At 40.0% G+C, this 24,378-nt stretch overlaps 1 protein-coding gene and 1 non-coding gene across 2 annotated transcripts in view; one reads left to right on the top strand and one right to left on the bottom strand.

Annotated features, from left to right (window-relative positions):
• The window catches only part of NCKAP5 (NCK associated protein 5), a 1,041,554-nt gene that overhangs the window by 326,949 nt on the left and 690,227 nt on the right, over positions 1 to 24,378 (top strand). The gene's annotated exons all lie outside the window — the stretch shown is intronic.
• Positions 19,896 to 19,971, bottom strand: TRNAS-GGA (transfer RNA serine (anticodon GGA)). The gene has a single exon. It is a non-coding gene; the product is annotated as a tRNA-Ser (tRNA).

Genomic DNA, 24,378 nt, shown 5'->3' with positions numbered 1-24,378 from the left:
AGCAGGGAAATGGAGAATGGTTTCTTGTTCCATGTGGTGCCAAAAGCATGACTGAATCCTTGTCCTGAAAAGGGACAAGAATCATCAGAGGCTACCCAGGGAATGTTATTTATTTCATTGATGCAGCAGTGCCAAAAGTTGTCTTTGTGTCAAAGACCAGCTCAGAGCTGGAAGGATGGTAGAAATTGTGACAGACACTGGTCAAGGTCAGTGCATTCATTTGTCCAAGGCCATATGGCAACCCTTATATTTCAGAAAATAGAACCCAAGTTCTCTGATCCTTGCCTGCTTAAAGATTATTTAAGTTTTTGAGTAATTAAAAGGTAGGACATTCTGCTTGAAATTTCTGCTTTTCTTTGTATAAAGGGGAACGTTTAAACAATGCTAGTGTTTCAGTCTCCAGTGCTTTTGTTCTCCATGGCGGGCTCTGATTCTCAGTAAGGAGAGGTGTGTGAGAATATTTGTGCAGGTAAATTGGAAAAAGATTAGTATCAAAGAAGTCACATTTTCAAGTTATTCATTCCCTGGGGCCTCCTGGGAATTGAGACTGGCTAAGGATGGTTGTGATATTATTATCTAGCTCTTTAGGGTCCATGTAGTCATGCTTTGCATAGGTGCTGCTATGGAATTTGAATTCCTCTTTCTAAATTCCCATAGCTCCTGTTGTCTGGAATAGATATACTAGTACTCATTCACATGATGCCTCACATTGCATTGGAATTGTTTCATGTGATTAGCTTTGTCTCCCAATGGTCAGTATGCCCCTAATGTCCTTTATTTCTTATCTCCTGGGGGCACAGAATAGAGCCCTCTCTCTGTTCACAGAGATGCAGGTAAATATTGGCTGACCCTGTGGCTCTTTTACGCAGCTCATCTAAATCCATCACCACTGGTCTCTGTGCCAGGCTATGCTCCCCATCTTCCCTGCGAACTCTACTTCTTGGATAAAGAGCCAGATGTTTTCATTAATACTGCTCTTGTGTTAGATTTCCTACTAGAGATTAGATGAGTGGTTATAGTAATAGACATAAAAAAATGCTGGTCAGATATAACAGAACTATATAATTTTTAAATCTGTTTGCCACTAACAGGCACACCAGTTACTTTTATATAACTTGATGCAATATTTGTTAGATCTGTTTTTGAGAGCTATAAGCTGGTGTTGATATAGTTGTTTTTTTTTGTGAACTAGTGTATTATATATTAATAAAACCAACAATGTATTTATGGTTAAGTGACTTTTAAATTATATTTTCCAAAGATCTACTGGAAAGTATATTTAAAAGATTACTTAACCTGTATTGTAGCATTTTCTTTCAACTACTTGAATATTTTGTTATCTTCCAAAAGAAAAACACACAAAAATGATGAATACCACCTGACAAAAGAAATGGAGTTTAATTTGGTCAGTAAGTGTGTCTTCTACACATCACTGGGAAGGAGTAATGGCTTCATGGGTCTTTGAACCAAATCCTGCACGGAGAGAATATTTTCCTGCTTCCTCAAGGTAGCTAATAAAAACCTCTCAGTCTTCCCCAATATGATTAAGTTAAAATCCCATTTCAGGCACAGAATTAAACTAACGTCAAGTAAGAGCTCAGAATTTTGTGTGCAGTCACTTCCATTTTCCTTCAGAGATGGAATTATTGCCAGTGAAGGAGCATAGGGATATAAATAGTGTCAGAAGATCTAATAAAACCACATTTGAATAACAATAAAGGGCAATAATGACATTTGAATAGACAATATAACTACCAGTGAGAAAATGGAAATGGGTAGTATTGAAAAGAAAATGAAAACCAGTACTAGAGGATTTATATACTATTTATTGAATCATGAAATTACACTTGATTATATTTTGCAAACAGATCTTGACTGACTTTAAGTAATATAGCTTTTATGATGGCTATTTCAATGTCATAACTGCAACTGTAGCCGGATTGTTTTCCGTGAAGAATATGTGAGTGACAGTGAACAATGTGGGAAATTGTTTCTGGTTGTGATTAAATTTTTAAAATGCTTTCTTGAGTTCAGGTAGAATCAATCTATGATGCACAGAGGATCATGGGAATAGCATGTGATATACACAAGCGCACCTGGATTGTCTGAAGTTAAACAAATATTCCCATAACTTAATATAAAACTTTTTCTCTGACTTTATTATTCTTTTGATTTGTAGCTGGTACAATTTTCATGGAGGGGCTACTTGTCATGCTCCTGATACTAACTGATGGCCTTCCATTTATTCTTGAGCTAATATATAATTTAAAAGAAAGGACAAATTCTGAATATTTAGTTCTTCCAACAGTTTAATACTGGTCAATAATTTATGGCCAGAGTAATTTTGAGGATTGATCTAAAATTATGGTAGACATATACGCTATTATTGACACTTGCTGAATGATAAAGGAATTGGACAACTGGAAGAAGATTAGGTAAAAGAATTAAGTCTCTCCTTATTATCATGGAGAGGGGCTACTTGTCTTTAATAGTTTTTAGTCATTTCTTATAGCATAACCAGTTGTTGTGACACAAATATATGTTGTAGTCATTTCATACTCTCAAGATAACTAGTTATTTTGGGGTCCTGTTTAGTATTCTACTGAAATAGACCTATTACTTATCTCTGGGTTTTCAAATTGCTAAGGACTTTGTGAAGTCCAAAGATAGCTGTCTAGAGATGAACAGTCATTTAGCTCAACTGTCTCTTTTGACACCAACAGAAAATTCGTGTAAATTCATCGAATAAGAGGGTGGAGTTGGAACTAGAACTTAGTCTAAGACTTGAGTACAAGTCTAGATATGTCTATTGTGTTCTGCATCTCTCGCTTAACGATGAAAAGGAAACACACCCATGGCACCTTGTTTACTAGTTGATGTTAAAATACAATAAATTTTTGCATATTTATTTTTTAATGTGGAAAGTTATGATGAAAAAGGCTCTGTGCACTTGATTTTTATATCATTTGTTACTATTCCAATTTGCCTAAATACATAGATCTGTGACTGACAAAGATTGTAATAAAGTAATTACTGAGAATGTCTTTCTTCTGCAGTTGATAGGAATCTTGATCCATTTGCAGCCTCAAATTAAGAGCTTAGAAGAAACACAAACAGAAAATACAAATCAAATTCATGAATATTTATGATGTTAATGACTTATTTCACATATGTGAAATTATGCATAAAAACAGAAACAGCATAATGCCATAGAAATGCAAAGAAGACTCGGCTGGAGGTTTGGAGGCTCAGACTCTTGCCCTGCCTGCCAGACTGGCTGTTAGGTGACATCTGAGACTGAGTGTCCTTATCTGTAAAAGGGAGATATCAATATAGCTCATATTTAAGATTACAGAGCACTGAGATTATATGAAACATAATGTCTAAAGTAACATGACAGGCATATATAATCTTATTTTTTATAGAACTTAAATACTGTGTCATGATCAACCTGTGTATACATATATTATAGAATCTTTAAGAAAATCAGTAGAAATGATTACTGTAACAGAAATACCTAACAATTTGCCTGTGACACAACCAGATAATGTCAAAGTAATCATTTCAGATTTTCCTAGCTTAAATTGGAGACAGTGTAATCAATAGCCTGTAAATAAATAAAGTCTGCAAGACCAAAATTAATTGACAAAATCTGGTAAATGTAGAGTGCTGACTGCCGGCCAGCAGAGACCAGATTGCCAGAGCCCCATTTGAACAAGCTCTGTTTCAGCTAGGGTTTCTCAACTGAGGCACTATGGGCATTTGGGGCCAAATCATTCTTTATCATGGAGGTTGAGAGTGGGGCTGTCCTGATCATTGTAATATATTTAGCATAATCCCTAGCTTCAATCTACTACATGCCAACAACAACCCCTTATTATGACAACCAAAAAAAAAAATGTGTATGCATTTTCCATATGTTCCCTAGGGGTCAGTAGGGGTCAGAATTGTCTTTTTTCTCCACTGAGAACCAGTGACCTAAAGCATTGACATAAGCATTTTTCCCAGAACATGCTAAGAAATAGTAATACCTTAGGTCACTGTTTTAGATGTTTTAAGAATAAAGGTATTGTTCGGTCAAATTTTAAATATACTAGGGAAAACCAAGCTTTAAAATTGTTTTAATTGCAAAACTTTTCAGAGCCGGTTATTGTTAACATTTGCTATGCACATCAAATACAAGATGCAAAATATAATTTTGGCTCTTAAAAACAACTCAATCTTATCTTTCTTGAAGCATCTAGTCTAAGGTTCCAGGAAACATATTTTGGGAAATAGTGATGTATCAAATTTGATAGCCCAATATAAACATGGCTTGTGACCCAACCCCCCCGTCACTGTGCCTGGGATGAGTGACTCAGAGGGAGAGCAGTAGGGCTGTGAGGAGTCTGAGTTGTTGCTAAAAGGGGGAAGTAGGGAGGTGGAGATGCCAATCCCAAGTTTTCTACCCTTTTCTGGAGGTGTAGCCCAAGCCTCAATGCCAAACTCCAAGAATTAAAGAACTGCTGAGGATGAGCTACATTTGCCCTAGCCAAGCACTTGACCCCTGCTTCCCGGGAGAAGAAATGATGGCTTCTGCACAACCAAGGGGAGGAACACACTTCATTGAAAAGCACGTACAGATCCCTGGTTGGAATAAGATTCCCTCAGACCTATCCCTTCCAAGGATAAAGTAATAATGTATCCAAATTCTTAAAAAATTGACTACGTTTGCTTTGTGGCTTATATGTGCTTCTTATTCTAAAAAATGAGAGGGAGAAAAATGGGCAAAAACTTTGTTTTGATTCTCACCATGATTCAAAGTGTTGCAATCTAAGTAGAGTGAACATTGAAAAACAATGATCTACATTCCAAATACTTGTTTAGGCACTCCATAATTGTCTTATAGTTATGTACTTTGAGGGTGTAGATAATTGGCACCACTGCTTGTAGCTCACTTCAGATCTCATCTTAATTTCCTTAAAATGTGAGGGGTATTTAAAATCGCTTACTGAGAGGCTACATGCTATTCAAGGCCTGGGTGAAGAAAATTCTTTGCTAATGAGTTATCTAGAAACTGTCTTGCAGTTGTGAAGTAGAGATAAGTAGAAAAAGCACATATGCCCCAAGAAAAGGCAGCCCAGAGCCTCTCGGAGATTTACCTTCTATGCATCTTGGATCTCAGAATCGTATTATCCAGGCATCTTAAAAATGAGCATGTCTCTATCCTCACGGGGTTAATTTATGTAGACTCAGGAGATGCCCAGTATTAAACAGGCTGCCTTTACTGTAATCATAGACTTCCACTGGGAGATCTTAATTGGCAACAAGTAAAATTGCTCCCCATGAATTCTTAATTATGGAAACCACATAAAATAAGAACTGTGATTTGTTCTCTAAACCCCTTCCAGAGAAAAGGAGGCTCTCTCTGGGGACAGAATGTACGGTAGACAAAGGAGAGCTCAGGGTCTGCGGTGGGGATCAAAGCTCTGAAAGCACAGCCTCATGCTATGCTGACTCAATAACGGCACAGGGCTTCCCAGCTCCACATCCCCGTCTCACTCCGCTGGGGTCAGCGGGGGCCAGTGCCAGCCGGCTTTACAGTGCCTTCCCTTTCTCTCCACCCTGGGGCTGGATTTCTAAATCATAGCTACCTTCGTGGGCAAGTGTAAGCACAGGGGCCACCCTGGAAACCCATCAATGTCACTTCTCAATTACCCACCAGGGGTTGTTGCAGAGATGCAGCCAGGCCCAGTCCCCTGCCAAGATCAGAGTCTTGCCTCTAAGTCATGCCCTCTGCCCAGCACAAGCCATAATCAATCAGGGCCCTGGAAATTGGGTATTGCCACATGCTTCAATGGTTCTGTCATCCCTGGGCAGTGGTGGGGAGGGCTATGGGTGGAGTGGTTTCCTTATTACAGACCGATGGTGCTGCTTTATGGGAGCAAAGCAGCATTTAGGCATCTTCTCATTTCTCTGAAGCCCCGATGAAATAACATCACCGTCTTTAAGGTGACTTGTTTACCAACAGACAGGCTTGTGGAACTGAGCCTGGAAAGCATAACTGGATTGACTAGACCAGGTCGCCCAGGTCCTTATTCCACCTTATACTGTAGGGTTGACCGATATTGTCGTTTATTTACGTGGCCTGTCTGATATGCTAGCTCATCTACTTAGGAGTGGCCTAGTGTTTGAAACCAGGACTGCTTGGACAGGGATCGAAAATGCCAGACTGAAACTCTACAGGAACTTTCTATACATAATTTGCTGTTCCTTTTCACATCTGTCCACCCTTATGTTTTTAAAGGGGCATGTTAATCCAGTAGAGAACATATATAATACTTGTATCCTAACCTACTAAATGTATAAAACAGACAACTTAAAGTCATGTGGGTTGTATTTTGTCTTCTTTACCCCAAATCTTGTTGTTATTTTCTTTAAATGAACACACTCTGATCTTTAAAACACATTTTTTTTTTTTTGCAGACTGTCTTTCAAATGTCCAAAGGTTTTCCCAAGAAGGTGGTGTTTTAATTGGAGTAGGAGCAGCTCTGGTGTGCTGAGGGCAGGTGAAGAATTGGTTATTGAGTAGATTGAACTTGAACTGCCTTTCAGACTTTTAGTATAAATACATCGGACGATGAGAAATTCAGGTCTAGAGCTCTTTGTAGTGTGTATATAAACCACAGTATAAGATAGAGGCATTAGGTTAACCTACAAAGATATAAAATTGCCCTCTACTGTGAAACATCCCTCCTTTAAAGATGGATTTACTGCAGCCAAGGGAAGCTTGAGTTGAATAACGTTGTAAGTAGGTCTATTGATGGTTTGAAAATCATTCTACTTGTAGTTTAAATAGGTTTATGTTCCTCAGGAAATACTCCCAAAGTACCAAAAATATTTCAACATCAATAGTATTTGGGGATCACCAGGTGAAATGTACCACTACTTAATCTGAAAACATTTGGCTTGAAATATATTTGTTATTTTTAGATCCATGCTTATCTTAATATGATGGCCAGGAACTTAATGTGATTTATTTATCTGAAATTAAAATAAAGAGCTTCAAGCGAAAGGCATTTTGCAGATTTATTTGGGGTAATAAAGATCACAAATACTCCCTACTAAGCTGAAAGTAGGGAAACCCCAGCAGGCAACCATATAAATAGCCTGCAAACAGAGACATGTGTGTTCAGGCTGATGTGTACCCATAGTAAGAATGACAATGTGCCCCTTTTTACTTTTTTTTTTTTTTTTTCTGAAGCTGGAACCGGGGAGGCAGTCAGACAGACTCCCGCATGCGCCCGACCGGGATCCACCTGGCACGCCCACCAGGGGGCGATGCTCTGCCCAACCGGGGTGTCGCTCTGTCGCGACCAGAACCACTCTAGCTCCTGGGGCAGAGGCCAAGGAGCCATCCCCAGCGCCCGGGCCATCTTTTTGCTCCAATGGAGCCTCAGCTGCGGGAGGGGAAGAGAGAGACAGAGAGGAAGGGCGGGGGTGTGGAGAAGCAGATGGGCGCTTCTCCTGTGTGCCCTGGCCAGGAATCGAACCCGGGACTCCTGCACGCCAGGCCAACGCTCTACCACTGAGCCAACTGGCCAGGGCTACTTTTTTTTTTATTTAATTTTAATTTTAATAGGAAAATACCCCACTAACTTGTTAATGCGTGAGAATACTTGTAATTTTCTTTTAAGCGATTAAGATTTTTTTTTTTTTTTTCTGAAGTTGGAAACGGGGAGAGACAGTCAGACAGACTCCCGCATGCGCCCGACCGGGATCCACCCGGCATGCCCACCAGGGGCGACACTCTGCCCACCAGGGGGCGATGCTCTGCCCCTCCGGGGCGTCGCTCTGCCGCGACCAGAGCCACTCCAGCGCCTGGGGCAGAGGCCAAGGAGCCATCCCCAGTGCCCGGGCCATCCTTGCTCCAATGGAGCCCCGGCTGCGGGAGGGGAAGAGAGAGACAGAGAGGAAGGAGGGGGGGGAGTGGAGAAGCAAATGGGCGCTTCTCCTATGTGCCCTGGCCGGGAATCGAACCCGGGTCCCCCACACGCCAGGCCGACGGTCTACCGCTGAGCCAACCAGCCAGGGCCTAATTGTTAAGATTTAACTAAATATATGTTTTTTACATGGGTCACTCTGGAGTTAAAAGGAATAGTTTTTGTGTGTGTGTGTGTGTGTGTGTGTGTGTGTGTGTGTGTGTGTGTTTTGCTTACCCCCTCCCATTTTTTTTAAGTTTTCCATATTCTCAGGCCCGGGATGGAGTGCTAACACCCAACCTTTACCCCCACCTTAACTCTGGGGAGAGGTGCTTGGGCCTCTGAAAAGAGGAAATACAAAATAGAATTTTTCTCCCTCAGAGACATTAATTATGACACATTTGTAATTACTTCTGTGTGACAAATTAGGCCTCATACATAATCCCACAAAGGACCAAAGATGGGAAGGTGCCCTGAGTCAAAGACTCAGGAATGGGAGGCAGTCTGGGGAAATAAGGTAAAAAGGGGCAAAAAGAGAACAGCCAACGAGGAAAGGTAAACTGTCATTTATTAGCTAAATTCTTTAGATAACCTAATTACAAAAAGGGGCACTTTCTACACTACTGATGTCCCTCCCAGCCCAGGTGACGTTGGTATTGGTTGGCAAGTGGTACAATCAGAGTCTCTGTTCTGATTGTTTTGTGACTGTTTTGTATGTTGCCGAGTTTTTTAAGTATTCCTGGTTTATTCTTTGCAATGCAGAGTTCGGGTCCTGATTCTGCCACTTCCTGTGTAGTGCTGGGAAAATCATTTAGACATTCGGGGCCTTCGTTCCCCATTGGTGATGAGGCGGGTTGAAGTAAGTGATTTCAGCAGTCCTTTCTTGAGAGCTCACAATCTATAATTCTTCACCATTCATCTTGGTGGCTAGTTGAAAGGTTGGGTGATAAAGCCGGAAGTAAAGTGTTAGATACATAGAATTACTGAGAGTTGGAAGTGACAGTTTCCTTTCTTGAAAGAAGGCAGACAATCACTTGTATAAACGTGGTTTTCTTTAAGCTATAACTCTTGGGCTGTGACTTGGCATTAAACTTTCCAGAGGTAATAAAACTGCCCACTGGCAAAGCTAGGGCAGCAGAGCTGGCTCAGAGATTGGGACTGCTTTCAAAAGGCTTTCCAGGAAATCATTCTATTGAATAATGTTTAAGTTTCCACAGAAGCTATGAGCACAGTACGGTGCAAAAAAGTCAATTGCACGATATTTAAAAAAAAAAAAAGAAAGAAAAAGAAAAGGCAGCTCTGGGGTTATGGTCCCTATGAAGGGAAATTGCATTGTCTTATGATGTTTCTTCAGTATTCCCTGGAGCTTCACAGACTCACAAGCTAATTAAAAGTCAGAATGTGTATTTACCTGGATTTACTTCGTTTTCTTGTCTAATTGATTTTCTGTATCTCTGCTCTGGAAATAAAGATATGAAGAGATCAGGTACAACAGCCTACTCTAAAAGAGAGATGCTTCAGATCAGACACACAATTTAGAATTTTGGCCTTTGGGACTATTTGTTACTAAGATGATATCATTTAAAATATACCAAAAATTGCATCTATACAGTAATACCTCTTCTATCGACCTGCTTAGAATTCTCGTGCTTGCAATATAGGACAGTGGTTGCCTAGAAAATCCCCTGTGGGATCTGCACTTGCCCGTGAGGAGAGGCCTGGCGTTGCTCTCTTACCGTCCTGTAGTGTCTTATCAGGATTAGTTTGCCAAGTTAGATACCCGTAGACATCTGAGCCCTGAAAGCTTTTTAGCAAAGTCAGTCATGTTACAGTACTAATCTAAATATTTCTATTTCTAGCCACACATGTCCCTACCAACCCTGACCTTTTTTATTACTCATGATTTCTACACACACACTCCCTCATTGCCCAGGTCTCCACTCCAGACAGGCTACCTATCTGTCAAGGTAAAGCCCAGGTCTTCCTGATGTGCAACTCCTTAGCCCCATTCCTCAGCCCGCACGGGCTCCATTGCACCCCTTCTCCTTCCCTCCAAACTTTAGACTGTACTGCACATGTACAGATAATGATTTTCATCTTGTGAAAACTCCACAATTATTCCATGCACCTTTCTTTTTTTAATCCAGTGAGAGGAAGGGAGGCAGAGATAGACTCCCACATGCACCCTGACTGGGGTCCACCCAGAAAGCCCACTGTGAGTCAGCGCTCTGCCCATCTATGGGGTTGCTCCATTGCTCAGCAACCTAGCTTTAAGTGCCTGAGGCAGAGGCCATGGAGCCATCCTCAGTGCCCAGGGCCAACTATCTCCAATCGAGCCATGGCTGGAGGAGGGGAGGAGAGAGAGAAGTGAGAGGGGGAGGGTTGGAGAAGCAGATGGGTGCTTCTCCTGTGTGGCCTGACTGGGAATCAAACATGGGGCATCCACACGCCAGGCCAATGCTCTACACTGAGCCAACTGGCCAGTGCCTATTCCATGTACCTTAATTTTGCCTCTATAAGTATTATCAGCACCTGACCTTCCACTAATATTCTATATAAAATATTGATAAGCATAGGGTTGAACATAATAGGTGGTTCAGCTAATATATTGACTGATTTTCTTGAACAGTTCTATGTGGTACTCTCACTGATAACACTGTATCAAGAGTATTTTTTTTTTTTTGTATCAAGAGTATTTATTTCATCTGTTAGTCAAGGACATTACAAACTAGGGAGTGTCCAGAGGGCCAGTGACTAAATATGGAATGAGGTGCAGAATACTGTTAATGATGGTGAAAGGAATTGGAGATGTTTAGTTTGACAAATAAAAAAATAAAGGGTAGACCTGATAACTGTTCTTATTTATTTATTTATTTATTTATTTGTGTTTATAGATTCTAGGGTCACCTTGAATGCCTCCCGCCTCCCCCCTATTCCCAACATTTCCCTTGCCCCCCTCCCTATAGCGCCCTCCCCCCTTCCCTTCAGGTTTATCCCATCCTATCATCCTCTTTCCCTCTGTCCTCTTTTCCTCTGGTCCCTTTGATCTCTCCTCTGTCTCAATTCTGTTCCTCAGTTCACATTATTCCTTGGATTCCTCAAATGAGTGAAGTCATATAATATTTTTCTTTCTCTGCCTGGCTTATTTCACTCAACATAATAGTTTCCAGGTCCCTTCATATTGTTGCAAAAGGTAATATTTCCTTCTTTTTCAAGGCCCCATAGTATTCCATTGTATATATGTACCACTGCTTTTTAATCCACTCGTCCACTGATGGACACTTGGGCTGTTTTGACCCGGGATGGCTCTGCTGGAGAGTGAGCAGTCCCTGACGGAGCTGACCAGGCTCTTCCAGAAGTGCCGGCTGTCGGGCAGTGTGCCCATCACCCTGAAGAAGTCTGACGGCCGAACTAAACCCATTCCAAGGAAAGGTTCTGTGGAGGGCTTTGAGCCCTCAGACAAGAAGTGTCTGATAAGAGCTACTGATGGGAAGAAAAAGATCAGCACAATGGTGAGCTCCAAAGAAGTGAACAAGTTCCAGATGGCTTACTCAAAGCTGTTGAGAGCTAACATGGATGGGCTGGAGAAGAGGGACAAAGAGGGCAGGCGTAAGAAGAGCAAAGCAGCACAGAGAGGGCACCGGGTTCCCTGCTTCCACCGGCCAACCACTGATTCGCTATTTTCCTTTTGGCCACAAAGCTAGGTTTCTGGTTCCCCTACATTAACTTTTCATGTAAGATTAGGTTCACTTTGGACAGAAGCAGAGCTGTGATGTTTACAGGGTAGTTATAATCCAGTTTATTTTGGATCTGTTTAATTGGTCTGTGTTGCATAGTTGTATATTCCTGGATTATAAAGTCTCTGCAGCCATTTGTGTGAATACATTAAACCTGTATTTATCAAAAAAAAAATGATAGCTGTTTTTAAAATGCAATGAGCTGTCCTGTGGAGGGGCATTAGCAGCCTCCTGGCATATTCATGAGGATAGAACTGGTAAACCAGGTGTCTAATTTAGAACCTGAGAGGGTGACCCAGCACTAGAAAGGAGCATGGACTACCCTATCATGTGGAGAGCGGTGTTCTTGAGAGAGAGAGCTCTGCTCCACTACAAGTATCTAGGTGAGACCTGTGTGACCATCTTTCAGTTGTAATGTAGGAGGGACAGGAAGGGTCCAGATGCCCCTCATGTCTGATTACTTGTCATCTTGCTTTCGGTCTGTGTCCTTGATGCTGCTCTACTTTTAATGCCCATTTCTTCTCTGTGCGTCATTGTTTTTAAATAATTGGAGACAGTTTCCCAGTTTTGTTCCTAGTCTTTCCTTTTCTAAAGGAAGTGATGTAGGTTCTTCCATTGTTCCTCACATAACTACTTTTCAGACCCCCACTTAATGATGGCCACCTACTGGATTTATTTTGGTTTGTCAGTTTTTCTTTTAACATATGGGGCTCTAATATAAACACAATATATTTTATTATGACCAGACTACAACTCCAGGTTCAGTCATCCTTTGAATGAGGGTTGTTACTGTAACTTGATGATTTTTTCCCCTAGTGGTACTAATTGTTAATAAGCTTTAGGGAAAATACCTAAAATTCCAGCATTGCATCATACATATCCAGTTTCTCTCTTGTGGACTCAAAGAATATAGATCATTATTTCAAGAAAGGTCAAGGAGTGTTTTAAATTTAGGATCTCTGTTCTCTTTTTCTGCACAGCTCCTTTATTCCCTGTTTTGTTTTTTTTAATTTTATTTATTTATTTATTTTTTACAGAGACAAAGAATGAGTCAGAGAGAAGGATAGACAAGGACAGACAGACAGGAATGGAGAGAGATGAGAAGCATCAATCATTAGTTTTTCATTGCGCGTTACAACACCTTAGTTGTTCATTGATTGCTTTCTCATATGTGCCTTGACTGAGTAACCCTTTGCTGGAGCCAGCGACCTTGGGTTCAAGCTGGTGGGCTTTTGCTCAAACCAGATGAGCCCACGCTCAAGCTGGTGACCTCAGGGTCTCGAACCTGGGTCCTCTGCATCCCAGGCCGACGCTCTATTCACTGTGCCACCGCCTGGTCAGGCTATTCCCTGATTTTTTAAATTGCCTTGTCCCATTCACATGTTTCTTCCCAATACCAGGGCTTATTTATGGTTAAGATGTCAGAGCAGAATTACTAATTATAAGTAAATTAGGTCATTCCTGGCCTCACTAGAACTTTTATTGGACAATTACTCTGGCCTTCAGAAGGAAGGAGGGAGTGAGCTTCAGATTATCACTGAAATGAACAATTATTAATTTAGCATTTACAATTCCAAAGCAAAGGAGTATTAGAAAGGCTTAACGATAGAAAGAAGACACCTTAGGGGAAAATATTTACCTAAAGCACAGCCAAAGTGAATGGCACTAATGCATGTCCTGCTGACCAGAGATTCAGGCTGGGTGGTGTTCATCATGATTCACATTTAAATTTTTCCTATTTCAGCTGTATTATGACAGTGGTATGTACATTTTACAGAAGAAAGTACTGCTTTTTTTTAATGTATATTATGCAAAGAGTTTCAGATCTTTTGTTTTGGAAATCCAATCCACTGCCCTACTGTATCTCCCCTACCCATATCTCCAGAGGTTTATTTCTGGCCTACTTACTACATTAGCAAGCAAGTTTATTTTTCTGGCTCGATGCTAAGCCGTCATTATAGAAGTTTTATTTCCAGGCAGTTTTAAAGGAGAACCATTATCTTCCTCCTCACTATTTTAAAGTTAACATTTGAAAATCACTTTCAACTTTCACTTTCAGCTTTGGACAATAGCTAAAAAATGACCTTGTGAAGTTTGTGCATTCATCTTTGTTACATTGGTGTAAGTCTTGCAATAAATACATTGTAGATGATTTTTCCTGTCAAATGCTGCTAGACACTGTGGTAAATTAATTATCTGGGCCTGCTGTCAAATAGATGTCTCTATATGGTCACAGAGAAGGCATGAGATGAGATGGAGTGAATGGCAGAGGCTGACTCATTGTCAGCAGGAAATAGTCTGCAGGGGTCAGTCAGGGTGGCTTGAGAAGGTCGCTGTGGAAACCAGACAGGTATATATAATAGTGAGCTTCTGACATTTCTGAGCCTATGAGATCTTTTTTCCCAAGGAATATCCAGTTCAACCCATAATCTATAGTCAGTTGGAAATGCGAGTGTTCGAGCTGTAGGGAGAGTGTGAAGCCATGCTATCATGCAGAGAGGAGCTTTTTGAATTGCTCCAAGGCCCTTTGCATATGTTTATGGGAAAACCACAAAGAGGTCAGAGGTTCAGGATGTCTGGAAGGTTTCCTGCTTCTCATTTGAGCAAACCGAAGAAGAACGTGTGGATTAATCCTTACAAAAACTTTCTCATGGCATTTCTAAGAGTTGATTCTTCATGTAAAGTTAGAATGTGGAAGTATGCCTTATGCTTCTGTTCAGGAACAAGAAAATTTAGATACCATTGTCTAGGGGACAAGAAAACTTAGATGTCATTGTCTGGATTAATATATAGGCAAACATTGGTTTCTTGAATGTCCACCTGTAGTCACTAAGCCAGCAGCCTCGTAGTTTTTAAGGCAGCTGTGGAGACTTGCACATGGAGGCAAGAATGGTCATGGAGTGTCAGGGCCCTGGGCCTTCTCTGTCTTGGCAGAGTTGGCAAAGCAGGGATTTTTTATGTTAACTTCAAACATTGATAACATGACCCAAACTTAGTACTTTTTCTTAATTAATTGTGATGGACCTGTCGTTACTTTCTTTAAGCCATTTAAAATCTATTTGTATTTCCAACTCCTCCCACTTCTTGTTGGGCAATAAGTGACAGAAGCATAGTACCTACTTTGTGGACTAGGGCTTGCTTTATTGGCCTAAACACACACAGGCTTCAAATGGTGGCCCCTTCAATTAGAACTTGTAGGGTTTCATGAGTAAATCCAGGTTTATAACTCTATTCATATTTTTTATAAACTTATAGACACAAGTCACTTTGCATCTGACACAGAACACTCCCAGAGTAGCTCTGGACTCATTTTTGTTTTCTTGATTGCTTTATCTTTGTTTAAAATTAAAAAAACAAACATGCCCTCCTCCCTTTATCTTGTTCTCTGTATCGTTGGCCTGTTCTCTGTATCGTTGAGTCTGTTTCTGTTTAGTTTGTTTGTTCCCTTATTTTGTTTTTCTTTTAGATTCCACAAATAACTAAAATCATATAGTATTTGATTTTCTTTGACTTTCTGTCCATCTGTTGTTGCAAATGGCAAGATTTCATTTGTTTCTATTGCTGAGTAATATTCCATTGTATTTTTATTTTACATCTTATTTATCCACTCATCTTTCAGTAGACACCTATGTTTGTTCTATATCTTGGCTATTGTAAATAATGTGGCAATGAGCATAGAGATGCTTACGTATTTTTCAATTAACAATTTTGGTTTTGGGGTTTTTTTTGGATAAATACCCACATGTGGAATTGCTAGGTCGTATGGTAGTTCTATTTTTAATTTCTTGAGGAATCTCCATACTGTTTTCCACAGTGGCTGCACCAGTCTGCATTCCCACCAACAGTGCAGGAGGGTTCCCTTTTCTCTACACCCCTTGCCAACACTTGTGTGATTTATTGATGGTAGTCATTCTGACAGGTGTGAGGTGATAGGGCATTGTGGTTTTAATTTGCATCTCTATGATGATTAATGACGGTGAGCATTTTCTCATATGTTTATTGGCCGTCTGTATTTTCTCCTAGGAGAAACGTTTATTCAGATTTTACGCCCATTTTTTAACTGGATTGATTTTTTTTTTTTTGGTGTTAAGTTGTAGGAGTTCCTAATATATCTTGGATATTAATCTCTTATCAGATATATCATTTGCAAATATCATCTCCCATTTAATAGGTTGTCTTTTTGTTTTTTTAATGGTTTCCTTCACTGTGAAAAAACTTTTTAGTTTGATATAGACCCATTCATTGTTTTATTCTTTTGTTGCCTTGCCTGAGAAGATATACCCAAAAAGATATTGCTAAGACCAGTGTCAAAGAGTTTAATGTCTATTAAAATTTTATTGTGTCAGGTCTTATACTTAAGTCTTTAATGCATTTTGAGTTTATTTTTGTGCATGGTGTAAGGAAATGGTCCTGCTTCATTTTTCTGCATGTATCTGTACAATTTTCCCAGCATCACTTACTGGAGAGTCTGTCTTTATTACCCCACTGAATAGTCTTGCCTCCTTTGTTGTAAATTAGTTGACCATGTAAGCAAGGATTTATTTCTGGGCTCTCTGTTCTATTCCATTGCTTTATATGTCTGTTTTTGCCACTACCATTTCATTTTGATTATTTTAGCTTGTAGTATAGCCAAAGAAATCTTGAGAAAAAACAAATTGGAAAGTATCACACTCCCTGATTCCAAAGTAGATTATTCTATCTTTAAAGCAACATGTGCATTCATTATTAAGATAGAGGTACTAACCTTAGTTTAGCACTCTGTAATCTTGGGTAAGTCACTTGATGCTTCATCTCTAAAGCAGAAATTTGGGATGAAATTTCTTTTCATTTCTAACGATCTTTTAAATCCATGACCATTTGGGAAAATGCAGACTGTGGAGCTTACATGGGAAGATTCTGAAATAAAAACTCAAATAAAATTATTAATTTAAATTATAATTAATATTTAAAATTTGTAATTAATATTTTGGAGGGGGAATAGCAAGGAGTTTTATAAATATAGACAAATTGTAGAATGAGAGCTTCTAAAGTGTGCTGCTGAATTATTGTTTGTGAATGGAAAAAATACAACGCTCCTTTTTTCTTTTTAAGGCTTTATTTCTTCTCTCTCTTCTCCAAAAGGCATTCCCCTTTTCTCCACTGAAAATGGAGCTGTCTTCTGTATGCCCCTAGAATTCGGCATGTGTATCTGATATAGAAGTTACTTCATTCTGATTTATGTTATAGGTGAGTTAGTAACTTCTCTGTCTCCCTTGTTAATCAGTGAGCTCCTGGAAGAGGAAGTCATGTCTGCTTATCTCTTCACCTGGAACCCTATAGTCTAGAACTGATTGAATGAGTATGGATGTGTGTGATCGTGATGCTCAGGGTTAGATGGTCACGAGTGAGTGGCCATGGATTCAGAGCACTTGCACCAGTGCCAGGATAAGGCAGCAGAAGCTCTGATAGGGATGACCACTATTTGCTGTGTTTCTACAGATCCAGGACCCTGGATATTCAGTTTTTCTTTGCTGCTGTTCTCTTCTTTCATTATGCCTTTGTCCTTTCGAGCCTTTAATTCTCATATTTAGCCTGATAGAAGCCTTGTAAGCCACATATTAGGAGGAATTCAGTGTAGATACTACGCAGTAGCCCTATCCAACATCCTTCACTCACTGTGTCTATGTTACATGTTCACACCCTAAATCCATCCTCTGACCTTCGTATTTCACAAGACCTATTGTCAGTGTTGGTGTCTTCTGTTAAACTAAATTATGACCCACTAATGGCTTTTCTTCTGCCTCCTGGATCAATATTACTTAGAAGGAAGACTTGGTATTTTGATTTCCTTCATTTGGCCATGGGCCTTTACGTAAGAATATTTCTTATCATCATCCTTGCTGGGCCCAAGTCAGCATTCCTAAGACTGCCCTCCTCTCTGTTCTTGTCTCTGAAAAGAAGAGTGGCAAATAAAAAGCTTGATACAAAACACTGATGGCACTCAAATATATGCCAGTACTCTTCCAACTACTTTACAGTTATTGACTCATTCAATCCTTACTATTCTATGAGGTTTAGCTTTATTATTATTATTATTATTCAGTGACAGGAGGGGAGGCAGAAGCAGACTCCCACATGTGCCCCTACCAGGATCCTCCCGGCAAGCCCACTAGGGGGTGTTATTCCATTGCTCAGCAGCTGAGTTCTTAGTGCCTGAGGCGGAGGCCGTGGAGCCATCCTTAGTACCCGGGGCCAGCTCACTCCAGTGGAGCCATGGGAGGGGAGGAGAGAGAGAGATTGGGGGGGAAGGGGTAGAGAAGCAGATGGGTGCTTCTCTTGTTTGCCCTGACTGGGAATCAAACTGAAGACATCCACATGCTGGACTGATACTCTACCACTGAGCAAACTGGCCAGAGCCAAGGTTTAACATTTTTAAAATCATTTTACAAGTGAGGAAAGTTAAGTACAGACAATGACTAGTCTGGCCTGAGGGTTTGGTCTTTAATTCTCATCCTAAACATTTGGTGAGTTATTAATATTTCCAGCACTATCCCTTGTAGACACATGATAGGATTGCAGCTTCTGCTTCCTTTTCGTTGGCAGCACTCATGTGACTCATTCTGACCAATAAGTTGTTATCAAAAGTGACATTCAAATTAAAGCACTTAGTTGTGGTTATACAACCCTCAATATGTACTTTTGTCCTGGCATGTTGACCAGCAGTACCCAAGATCATAATGGCTTATCTAAAGTTAGGGCCATAAAATGACTACCATTAGCAGAGGCCCCTGCTACCATGTGGTTTGAGGAGGTGATAAGCTTTTATGGGAAACCACAGATATCTAGGGGTCGTTTATTACCATAGTATAACCTACCCTATCCTGACTTCATAACCTACCCTATCCTGACTCCATACACAGGCCAAAATAGTATAAAGGGAGGGCAGATTCTCTGTGGTGCCTAAAATATATTTCCTAAAAATTAATAACTTATTATGGTACTACCTTATTTCAATCCCTTAAGTACCAATTTCAGCGTTAGTTTTTTCTCCAGTATATCTCCAGAATATGTCTCAAAATTCTATTCCTTTCGTAAGAAACTCTTCCTAATATTGCTTAAATTTACTGTAGTTCCCCAATAGTAGCTTTGTAACCTTAAGATGGTATAGGGTGTTCTAGAAATTTCATAAATGTTGTATTCATAATTCATAATAATAGATTGAAAAAATCTACTTTTACAATTTGGGAAAATACAATAATCTTGAATGGTCAGAGGACAAGATGAAACTTTATAAGCAACTATAATTATCTTTGTACAGAAAGTTATAGTAGATATCCATTCATTAGGAGCACTATATTTTAATTATCTAAAAATAATCTTAGTGGTCGTCATTGCTGGCTATAAAAAATTTAATTTAGGTTTAATTTTTAAAAGTTAATTAGCTAAAATGACTCTTATTATTAAAAATGAAATGTCTCAGACATTCCACGGCAGTGCGTGTGCTGTAGAACAACTTGTATCCAAAACTTGAGGGCTCATTAAAATTTATAATGTTAATTACCACAGTTGTTTTAAAGTGTAACTCAAAATAATAATCATTAGTAGTTTTTTAAAGTATAGTTATTCATGTTTATAATAGCTTCTAAAAGGGCTTCTAAGAGGGCAATATTTTCTAGAGTGGGGGTTAGCAACCTTTTTCTGGTTAGGGCTCGATAGTAAATGTTTCTGACTTAACTGACTGTATTCTTACGGTTGCTGTCACAACTACTCAGCTAGATAGCTGGAACTCAGAAGCAGCTATAGACAATAAATAAGTTATTGTATATGACTGTGTCCTGATAAAATTTTATTTGGTAAAATAAGATTTTGTCTTTGGGTGCTAATTCCTGATCTAGAGATTTTCTCTTTTTTTTTGTATTTTTCTGAAGCTGGAAACGGGGAGAGACAGTCAGACAGACTCCCGCATGCGCCCGACCGGGATCCACCCGGCACGCCCACCAGGGGCGACGCTCTGCCCACCAGGGGGCGACACTCTGCCCATCCGGGGTGTCGCTCTGTTGCGACTAGAGCCACTCTAGCGACTGGGGCAGAGGCCAAGGAGCCATCCCCAGCGCCCGGGCCATGTTTGCTCCAATGGAGCCTCGGCTGCGGGAGGGGAAGAGAGAGACAGAGAGGAAGGAGGGGGGGGGTGGAGAAGCAAATGGGCGCTTCTCCTGTGTGCCCTGGCCGGGAATCGAACCCGGGACTTCTGCACTCCAGGCCGACGCTCTACCACTGAGCCAACCGGCCAGGGCCAAGATTTTCTTTTTAAGAAAGAAAAACAACTTTCTTATATTATTTTACAACACTCTACATACCAACTCCTGAATTAAAAAAAAAAAAAAAAAAAAAAAAAAAGATCGAGGCCCCGGCCAGTTGGTATGCTGACCACAGACAGCAAAAGAAACAAACACAAAAAATTAAAAGGCTACTGACAGGCTGGTTTGATTCCAGGTCAGGGCACATAGGAGAAGCGACTATCTGCTTCTCCTCTCCTCCCTCTTTCCCTTCCCTTTCTCTCCCTCTTCCCCTCCTGCAGCCTGGGTAGATTAATTCGAGTGCATTGGCCCGAGTGTTGAGGATGGCTTCATGGAGCCTCTGCCTCAGCACTAAGACTAGCTCAGTTGCAAACATGACCCCAAAGGGCAGAGCTGGGTGGATCCCAGTTGGGGTGCATGTGGGAGTCTGTCTCTCTATCTCCACTTCTCTCACTTGGAAAAGAAAGAAAAAAAATAAAGCAAGATTGTGGGTCATCATAAATTTGATTTTGTGTCTACATGTCCTTCTAAGGCTTCCTTAGGGCCTCTCTGCTGAGACCGAGGCACTGAAAGCGTCACAAGGCTGTTGGGTGGAGAGCTGGGAAGCAGATGAGGAAACCTTGCCAACAACTCGGAGCTGTTTCTATAAATTCCTTGTGTGGTCCTAAATATAAACCCAATGTCTACAGCTATAAAGCAAGCTGGAATAGCGGTGCTGGCTTCCTTTCGGCAATCATATTCTTTTTATGATTCTATTATTAGAACCATTAAAAATTCAAACCCATAAATCATCAAGTAAAAATCTTGAGGATTAATAGAGCCTTGTAAAAGGCTTTCAGCACTTAGTGAGAAAGACACCACATGACTAACTCTTTGTTAGAGTTCCTAAAAAAAAAAATGTTGGCCTGACCTGTGGTAGTGCAGTGGATAAAGTGTTGACCTGGAATGCTGAGGTCACTGGTTCAAAACCCTGGGCTTACCCAATCAAGGCACATATAGGAGTTGATGCTTTCTGCTCTTCCCTCCCTCCCTTCTCTCTCTCTCTTCTCTCTCTAAAAATGAATAAATAAAATCTAAAAAAAAATGTTTATATTTGCTATTTTTATAGGACTGCATTCTATAGGTTGTTGGAAACCTACAGAGGCTATCTCCAAGCTGGGGCTGAGGATACATAATGAATTTCCTAAATTTGGGTTTAGTTTATCTGTATTCCACCTTCACCTTCGTGTAATCATTTCAGGTGGGTGTGGGCACTGGTGTGGGACCTGATTTTGATGGAGTTGGACAAGCTTAAAATAAGCACTTATGTACTTAAGGACTTTCTCCCCCTCTTTTGCATTTAGTTTGTTACTTTGCTTATAGATTTCCACATATAAAGAGGATATTCTGATAAAAGTAACATATTGGCTTATAGAAATATATGCACAGACACTATATTCCGGGGGGGGGGGGGGACCAAAGTAGGTTTACAGTTGTGCGTATACAAAATGGATACCAAAATAACAAGATACTCAAATCCCTTATATAAAATTGCATAGATTGGCTTTTTGCATTCATGCAGATAAAAAATAGTACAGGATAAAGAAGATGTAGTACACATATACAATGCAATATTGGCTATGAAAAGGAATGAAATTTTACCATTTGTGATAATATGGATGGACTGTGAGGGTATTATGCTAAGTGAAATAAGTCAGAGAAAGACAAATACCATATGACTTTACTTGTATGTGGAATCTAAAGAACAAAATAAAGAAATATACAGAAACAGGCTCATAGAATACAATGATGGTTGTCAGATGGGAAGAGGCTTGGGGGGCTGGCTAAGAAGGAGAAGGGATTAAGAATTACAACAGGGGTCCCCAAACTTTTTACACAGGGGGCCAATTCACTGTCCCTCAGACCGTTGAAGGGCCCGACTATAAAAAAAAAACTGAACAAATCCCTATGCACCCTGCACATACCTTATTTTAAAGTAAAAAAACAAAACGGGAACAAATACAATATTTAAAATAAAGAACAAGTAAATTTAAATCAACCAACTGACCAGTATTTCAATGGGAACTATGCTCCTATCGCTGACCACCAATGAAAGAGGTGCCCCTTCTGGAAGTGCGGCGGGGCTGGATAAATGGCCTCAGGGGGCCGCATGTGGCCCGCGGGCCGTAGTTTGGGGACCCCTGAATTACAAACTGGGCCCTGGCCAGTTGGCTCAGTGGTAGAGCGTCGGCCTGGCATGCCATGGTCCTGGGTTCGATTTCCGGCCAGGGCACACAGGAAAGGTGCCCATCTGCTTCTCCACCCCTCCCCCTCTCCTTCCTCTCTGTCTCTCACTTCCCCTCCTGCAGCCAAGGCTCCATTGGAGCAAAGTTGGCCTGGGCTCTGAGGATGGCTCTGTGGCCTCTGCCTCAGGCACTAGAATGGCTGTGGTTGCAACAGAGCAACGCCCCAGATGGGTAGAGCATCGTCCCCTGGTGGGCATGTTGGGTAGATCCCGGTTGGGCGCATACGGGAGTCTGTCTGACTGCCTCCCCGTTTCCAGCTTCGGAAAAATACAAAAAATAAAAATTAAAAAGAATTATAAACTGATAGGTACAAAAAAGTCATAGGGATGTAAAGTACAGCATAGGGAATATAGTCAGTAGTATCGTAATAACTACGTATGGTGCCTGGTAGGGACTAGACTTACTGGGGGATCACCTCCTAAATTGTATAAACATCTAACCACTATGCTGTACACATGAAACTATTATAAAATAATATTAAATGTCAACTGTAATTGAAATGTAAATTTAAAAAATAGTACAGATTATTTGTTGAGAAACCTACTTATTAAGTGGACTTATACAGTTCAAACCTGCGTTGTTCAAGGGTAAACTATATGCACACAAACTAATATATTTATGTTTACATCTATACATCATATTAACATCTGTAAAACATACACTAATTTCAGGAGACAGTCTAAGGACAGAATATGAATACAAACAAAATATTCAGAAGATATGCTGTTAAAAATAGAGGTCATGAACCATTTTTGGCTTAAAAACTACATAGAATTTAGATTTTACAAGCCAGGCACAATATCTGATGTAATAGTTGCTTTAGTGAATCATCGTTGGATAAATAACCATATTAATGAAAGGACAGTGATCTTTACATTTCAAAAATGGAATGGTTGATAGACCATTCATTTTTCTTTTGCAAAGCCCTTGAAGAATAACCAGATACCACTTAAGTGCACTTGTACAGATTTTACTAACGTGATAATGCTAGCATAGAACAATGGTCTGCTAAGTTTTGATTGAAAAAAAGTGTGGAAAGTCCCTTGGACTCTTGCTCCAAGTTACTGAGTTGAATTCATCCCTGGGTGCTAGCCACAGAGGTTTGCTGATTGAGGAAACCAAATTTCCTTAATGAAGACTGGGTGTGATAGGACAGAAACTTAGTAAGATCCATGAAAAAAGTATAGTAGACAACAATCTGGAATAAATAAAAAATTAGTAAGCCATATCATATAGTTATATGGGAGAGCTTTATTCCAAAATGAAATTTCTTACAACAAAGTGATTGCTTAGCCCTAATAATTTCAAATTAGCAACCATTTATTCAATGCTACCAGGTAGAAAATGGTGTAGTAACTGCCTAACAAATGGTTATAAAGTTGGACAGAAGTTTATAATCCAACTCAGAAAGATAGGGCGAGCAGTAAAACAAAATGGACAAAATGGAGAATAAGGATGAGTTAGAGACATTTTAAGCAACAATTCATGATTACAAACAATTTAGCAATAAATAACCCTGTGTCTGGTATTTTTGTATTGTTGGAAGTGTACTCTCAGGGTAGGTTTCAGCCTGAGAGTATTCAGCACTGGAGTTTTGTTGAATGTTGCCAAATTTTTCTCCAGGAGGTTGTGCCAATTTATATTTTCACCAGCAATGTATGAAACTGTGTAACACAGTCTCATCAGTATAATGAGTCATTAAATATGTACATTTTCTCCAAACTGATGGGTGAGGAATGTTCTCTCAGTGTAATTTTAATTTGTATTTCTCTGGTTATATGTAAGCTTGAACATCTTTTCAGACAATCAAAGGCTACTTTTATATTGTTTTGTGCATTGTCTTGCCATGACTTTTGTCTATTTTCTATTAAGTTTTCAGCATTTTCCTCTGATTTTAAGAGTTCTTTGTTCTTTAGGGATATTAGCCCTTATTTATGATATGTTATAAATACTTTCTCCCAGCTTGTCAGTACTCTTTTAATTTTTTGTGTTTGTTTCTTTTGCTGTCTGTGGTCAGCATACTAATTAATGCCCTCGAATATGTCCACTTCCTGATTCCCAGAACCTGTAAATATATTACCTTACATGGCAAAGGTACTTTATAGATGTGATTAAATTA

This window comes from Saccopteryx leptura, chromosome 7, assembly GCF_036850995.1.
Source record: "Saccopteryx leptura isolate mSacLep1 chromosome 7, mSacLep1_pri_phased_curated, whole genome shotgun sequence".
Classification (NCBI taxonomy): Eukaryota; Metazoa; Chordata; class Mammalia; order Chiroptera; family Emballonuridae; genus Saccopteryx; species Saccopteryx leptura.
This window is presented reverse-complemented; position numbering and strand designations above follow the sequence as displayed.